The sequence below is a fragment of the Ursus americanus genome, chromosome 1, assembly GCF_024610735.1.
Source record: "Ursus americanus isolate L20-20 chromosome 1, mUrsAme1.1.p, whole genome shotgun sequence".
Lineage (NCBI taxonomy): Eukaryota > Metazoa > Chordata > Mammalia > Carnivora > Ursidae > Ursus > Ursus americanus.
Window position 1 is genome coordinate 74,196,450 of NC_142127.1, and position 6,467 is coordinate 74,202,916.

Here is a 6,467-nt window from a genome sequence, read left to right on the forward strand (position 1 = left end):
GAGAAGATTGTGTCATTCACAGTCAGAACCCTTTGATGGCTTCCCTTGCACTGATAATAAAACACAGCATTCTTAATGTGGTTTCCATGATCCGCCCTGCCAACCTTTCCCAAAGCTCCTTGTGCCATGATTACCACACTTAGGCCACCACAACCTTCTTCAGATCCTTGAAGGGGCCCATCTTCTCCCTCCCTCAAGGCCTTTGCACACGTCACCTGCACAAGTCAGGATTCTCGAGAAAACCAGAACCGACACGATGCATACATGGGTGTATGTGTATTATGTGTGTGAATTATATATTCACACACATAAATAATATATAATTCACACACATATACATACACGTGCATCCATGTATAGACATACATATACACATATACATGCATATATATATAAACATATACACATTTACACATACACATATATATACACACAGGAAGATATTTATTTTAAAGAATTGGTTCACGTAATTGTGGGGACTGATAAGTCCAAAATCTAGGGCAGGCCAGCAGGCTAGAAAATCGGGTAGGACTTCTATGGTACAGTTTCGTGACAGAATAGTTCCTTCTCTGGAAAAGCTCAGTTTTTGTTCTTAAGGCCTTCAACTGATTTGGAGACTTGCCCACATCGTCAGAGGTAATCTGTGTTACTTAAAGTCAACTGATTGCAGATGTTAATCATATCTACAAAATACCTTCACAGCAGCATTAGACTAGTGTTTGACCAAGCTACTGGGTACCATAGCCTAGCCGAGCTGATGCCCAAATGTAACCATCATCCCACCTCCCCGCTGGGATTTCCCTTCCCACCATCCCTCCCCTGACTACAGCCTTCTCGCCTCTTAGATGTCAGTGTAAATATCACTTCTTCAGGAAGCTAGCCCCATCCCCTCACCTTATGTAGGCACCACAGTTGTTCCTCCTTTTTCCTCTGTTGCCCTGCCCCGACTCTAAGCCCACCTTTTGTGTCTGCTTATGTCCTCCCAGTAGCTCTCCCTCCTGGATCTATGCTCTGTCCAGGCTGGGCCGTGGAGGCCCTGGCTGCCCCTACAGGGCTGCTCTAGCTCACAGATCATCTTTGGGTACAGGAGGAAAAGGCTCCCTTCCTCCAGGTGGCTGTGCCTGGGAATGAAGTGGGGCTTGGATTTCACCTCATTGCCTGGAAGCCCTTGATCAGGAGTCAACCTGTACAGCCAGGCGGGATGGGAGACAGTGAGTGCTCTCAACAGAGGACAGGGCAAATGAGTGTCCCTGACTCAGCTGAGCAGGGCCCAGGTTCTGGGATGCTTAGATTTCTTCTGGAGAGGACGATATGCAAAGAGAGGAGGAGCTTGGGATGAGGAAGCAGGACTCAGGATTGGGGAGGGGGTGGGAAAGCCTTGTCACCATGGTAGGGGATAGGCAGAGAGGAGAAGCCTGCATGGTGAGAGGAAGAGGTCAGTGAGGAACACCCCTTAACAGGAAAAGGAGGACAGGGTGGGGGCATCAGTGGCAATTGGCAACTGGAAAGGACATAGAAACATATACCATCAGAATTAGAATAGGCCCCAGGGGACATCTAACCCAGAGATGCTCAATGGCAGGCCCCACTCACCAAGGTGACACATTAAATCTCCAGGGAGGGACATGTGTACCTTGAAAAAGCATTGACTTGTTATTAGAGTACTCCAAGTTTGCAATTTGGGAAAAGCATTTTAAATTTGAGGTATAGAAGATAAACCTCTGGCACCGGCATGACTAGAAGTGTAATAAAAAAGTAAGATGTTTCTAAACCTTCCATACCTTTTGTTTTTTTAAGATTTTATTTATTTATTCATTTGAGAGAGAGCACAAGTAGAGGGGAGGGGCAGAGGGAGAGGGAGAAGCAGGCTCCCCACTGAGGTAGGGGAGTCCGATGTGGGGCTAGATCTCAGGACCCTGAGATCCTGACCTGAGCTGAAGACAGACGCTTAACTGACTGAGCCACCCCGGCACGCCTCTGCCTCCCCCTCCCCTCCTTCTGTATCTTTTAAAAGCTCAGTTCCTGCTGTGGATAATGTCTGAAATTTTGGCCAGCTTTGCCAGCCCCACCCACACTATCCCCTGGGGCATCTGCTTGCTGGGCCTGTCTCCTGCCATTTGGCAAGCTGGGCCAGCTTCTGAATTGCTACCTGGGCCTACCCTCCTCCAGAACAGAGCTACTTCAGGGCCCACATGGTTCCCACAATAGAACCAAGCTCTGCTGCCTGTGAATTGGTCACGAGGGACAGCTGAAAACGTCATCCTCTTAAAAAGAATGAGCCCAGGCAGGCAGTGATTTTCTAAACCAGGTCAGTGTGCCCACCCCCGCCCCGACACCATGGGCTGAGTGTCTCAGAGTATGTTTATTAAAAATCCTCCCTTTTAATTTTTAATCTCCCCGGGGCCTGGGAGAGTCAGGAATGTGTCTGGGGTTTTCTGTGCTCCTCATCATAACAGACACTATGACTGCAGCTGGCAGGGAGAGGGGCCTGGCCCAAACTTTGACAATGAACAGCAAATTCAAATGGACTGTGTGGATGGTTTGCAGAGCTGGTATGGGGTCCCCCCTTGTCTTGATAATTCTCTGCAACTCCTTCAGAGATGCCTAAGCGGGCAAAATTCACAGAGGCTCCATCCCCCAACAGTCTATCTTCCGATACATCACCTCAGATTCACTTCTCCACACCTCCTACCTTGCAAAAAGGAGTCGCGTTTCTTTAAAGAAATTATCAAACTCAACACTCAAGAAACAAATAATCCAGTCAAGAAATGGGCAAAAGACATGAACAGACATTTTTCCAAAGAAGACATACAAAAGGCCAACAGACACATGAAAAAATGCTCAGCGTCACTCGGCAACAGTGAAATACAAATCAAAACCACAATGAGATACCACCTCACACCAGTCAGAATGGCTAAAATTAATCACTCAGGAAATAACAGATGTTGATGAGGATGTGGAGAAAAGGGAACCTTCTTACACTGTTGGTGGGAATGCAAGCTGGTGCAGCCACTTTAGAAAACAGTATGGAGGTTCCTCAAAGTTGAAAGTAGAGCTACCCTACAACCCAGCAATTGCGCTACTGGGTATTTACCCAAAAGATACAAATGTAGTGATCTGAAGGGGCACCTGCACCCCAATGTTTATAGCAGCAATATCCACAATAGCCAAACGAAGGAAAGAACCCAGATGTCCATCGACAGATGAATGGATAAAGAAGATGTGGTACATATATACAATGGAATATTACACAGCCATCAAAAAATGAAATCTTGCCATTTGCAATGAAGTGGCTAGAACTAGAGGGTATTATTATGCTAAGCGAAATAAGTCAGTCAGAGAAAGACAATTATCATATGATCTCACTCATATGTGGAATTTAAGAAACAAAACAGAGGATCATAGCGGAAGGAAGGGAAAAATAAGATGAAATCAGGGAGACAAACCATAAGAGACTCTTAACTACAGGAAACAAACTGAGGGTTGCCGGAGGTGAGGTGGGTGGGGGGATGGGGTAATTGGGTGATGGGCATTAAGGAGGGCACGTGATGTAATGAGCCCTGGATGTTATACACAATCGATGAATCACTGAACACTACCTCTGAAACTACTGTTATCTTGAGAGTTAGGATCTCAACACATAAATTTGGGGGAGACACAAACATTCAGTCTATAACAACCTCTAAACCTCCTTCATCCCTCAAATTGCCCTTCTTCGTGAACCTTCCCAATTGTTGCAGGATTTCTTTTCCTTCAGTGCCCAAAGTTCTTTGTCACGCCGCTTTGAAGAATAAAGACGTCGATCAAAGGGTGGTGGGCAGCAAAGCGAGGTTTATTGAGTGATAGTAAAGCAAAGTTTATTGAGTGATGGTACAAAGCTCCCGAAGAGGGAGGGGACCCAAGAGGGTTGCTGCCAGAGTTTCCAAGTCTAGGGGTCTTTATGGGCTTGTTGGCAGGCTGTTTTAATCTGATAAACCCTCCCTGTGCCTGTCACCCAATCAGGTTTTTGTCATTTACCTATCATGTAGGAAAGGGGGGAGGGCTCCTTCCAGGGTGGTTTCCTCTTAGGGCTGGGGGCCCCTTGTCCCTGCCTGCCTTCCAACTATTTTTCATTACAACAACCCAGCCAAACTAGCCAGCCCATATCTGACCCCCATTACGTCTGTGTTCTGAACAACACCATTTCACAGTTGGGTTCAGTTCCACACACACAGTCTGTGTGCCCGCTCTGTGTGAGGTGCTGTGCTGGGCTAAGAGAGAATCATTCAGAGGACATAAGTCCCGGCCCCAGGGAGGCCACAGTCTGGTGGAGAAACAGACAGGAAACAGGCAATCACCATACAAGCTTTCCAGTGCCAGGGACTACACACCGAGGGAGCACCATGGACTGAGAGATGTTTTCTCACTCAGAGTGCTTCTAATTCTTTGTCCCCAGCTAGACTGCAAGCTTTAGAACAGGCAACATGTGTTATTTCTTCTGCCTCTGTCACTGAGCTTTGATACTCACAAAACGCTGACTGACTGGAAAAGGTTTGAGTGACATGGTGGCTTTAAAACCGGATGACAGGGTTCAAATCCCAGCTCTGCCACTTAAACCAGCCGTAAGTGGGACCTTGGGCAAGTTTTTGACCTACCTGTGCCTCAGCTTCCACAGCTGTCAAATAGAGAAAATAGGGTACATACCTATCAGAGTCCCTGTACTAAGTGAGCTTAACTGTAAAAGTGTTTAACCCAGGACAGGGGCACATGTTAACAACTCAATAAATGTTAGTGATAATTATTATCATGATCGTCATGATGACAAGTATTACTCCCCAGCTAGTCCTTTATGCGTCTTCGTGTTTTCTGCTTTTTCTAGCCCAAAACCCTGTAATGGAGAAGTGAGCAAGGGACGTTTGACTGAGTCAGAGTGGCAGAAGAAGATAGTTATCTGAGGTTTAGCAGAGTGCTATGAACAATAACCCATTCCAACTTAGTGTCAGCAGAAACTTCCTTTAGCCACCAAGACGTGTTCAAACCTGACTTGATTAAACAATACATTTTAAAATGTGTGTGAAAAAACTTACTACAATTCCTGTTGTGTAAAGTATATGGCACTCAATTAATAATTGTACTGCAGTAGTTTTTGTGGTTTAAACTGCTAGACTCATTCTTCAGAATCTGGCAAAAGAGGGGAGCAGAGAGCAAGCTGAGATGCATAATCTGAACGAATAATTTGTTATTCAACAAAATTTTAGGGAGTAACTAAAAGTTGTGGCCAGGCATCTAAGGAATGGCAAAAATAAATCCAAGATCCCACCTCATAGAGCTTATAATTTAATTATATATGGTCTTATAAAGAAAGAAATGCAAGGTAGAAAGTGTTGTGCCAGATGCAGCCCAAATATAGTCCTGTGGAAGGTGAAGAGATAACATCCCAGTTAACGGGTAAGACTAGACAAAGGGGCACAAAAGAAAAGGAATTCCAGGTGGAGGAAAATGCAGAAGCTAAGGAAGGAGGTCAGAAAAGATCCAGATATTTACCAGAGCACAGGTAATTTGGTTTGGCTGGAGGGTAGACTATATATGGGAGAAATCTGGAAAGAAAACTAGAAAACTAGCTTGGATCATAGATATTCTTAAATATAATTCAACAGTTCAGGTTTTACCCTGTCAACAGTGACGAATTTTGAAGGTTTTTATCAAGAAAATGACATAATCAGGGGCGCCTGGATGGCACAGCGGTTAAGCGTCTGCCTTCAGCTCAGGGCGTGATCCCGGCGATCTGGGATCGAGCCCCACATCAGGCTTCTCCGCTATGAGCCTGCTTCGTCCTCTCCCACTCCCCCTGCTTGTGTTCCCTCTCTCGCTGGCTGTCTCTATCTCTGTCGAATAAATAAATAAAATCTTTAAAAAAAGAAAATGACATAATCAGGATGACTTTATCTGGTGGAAGGTATAGCATGAATTAACATAGGAGATAACAGCGGGAAAGCTACTGATGGGGTCCAGAACAGGCTGCCCCAAAATGTGCCACAACGACCCTCCTCTGTACCCCTAAAAGCAGGAAACAAATTTTTCACGTGAAGGGTACACTCTCTGCACCTGGAGAGTAGAAGGCATCCTTATCACCAGAGAGAGGGAAATCAGGGCTGAGAAGGCTGTATAAACAAAGAAACCTAGTTACTTTTTCATTAATTTGCTACCCCAAACCCAGACTTCTTTGTCTTATCAACTCCACCAATTTCTTCATCTAAAAGGTGTAAAAAGCTGCCTGCTTTGGTCACCTCTCTAAGTCTCATATTTCTATGAGCTCCCATACATTCAAAATTAAAATTTGCCTTTTTCTCCTGTTAATGTCTTGTTTAAATTTAATTATTTGACCAGCCCAAGAATCTAGAAGGGAAAAAGAGAAAGTTTTCCTCCCCTACACTACTGTGACAGTTAAGAGGTGACAAAGGCTTGAGCACTGGCAGTGCTGGCGGGAA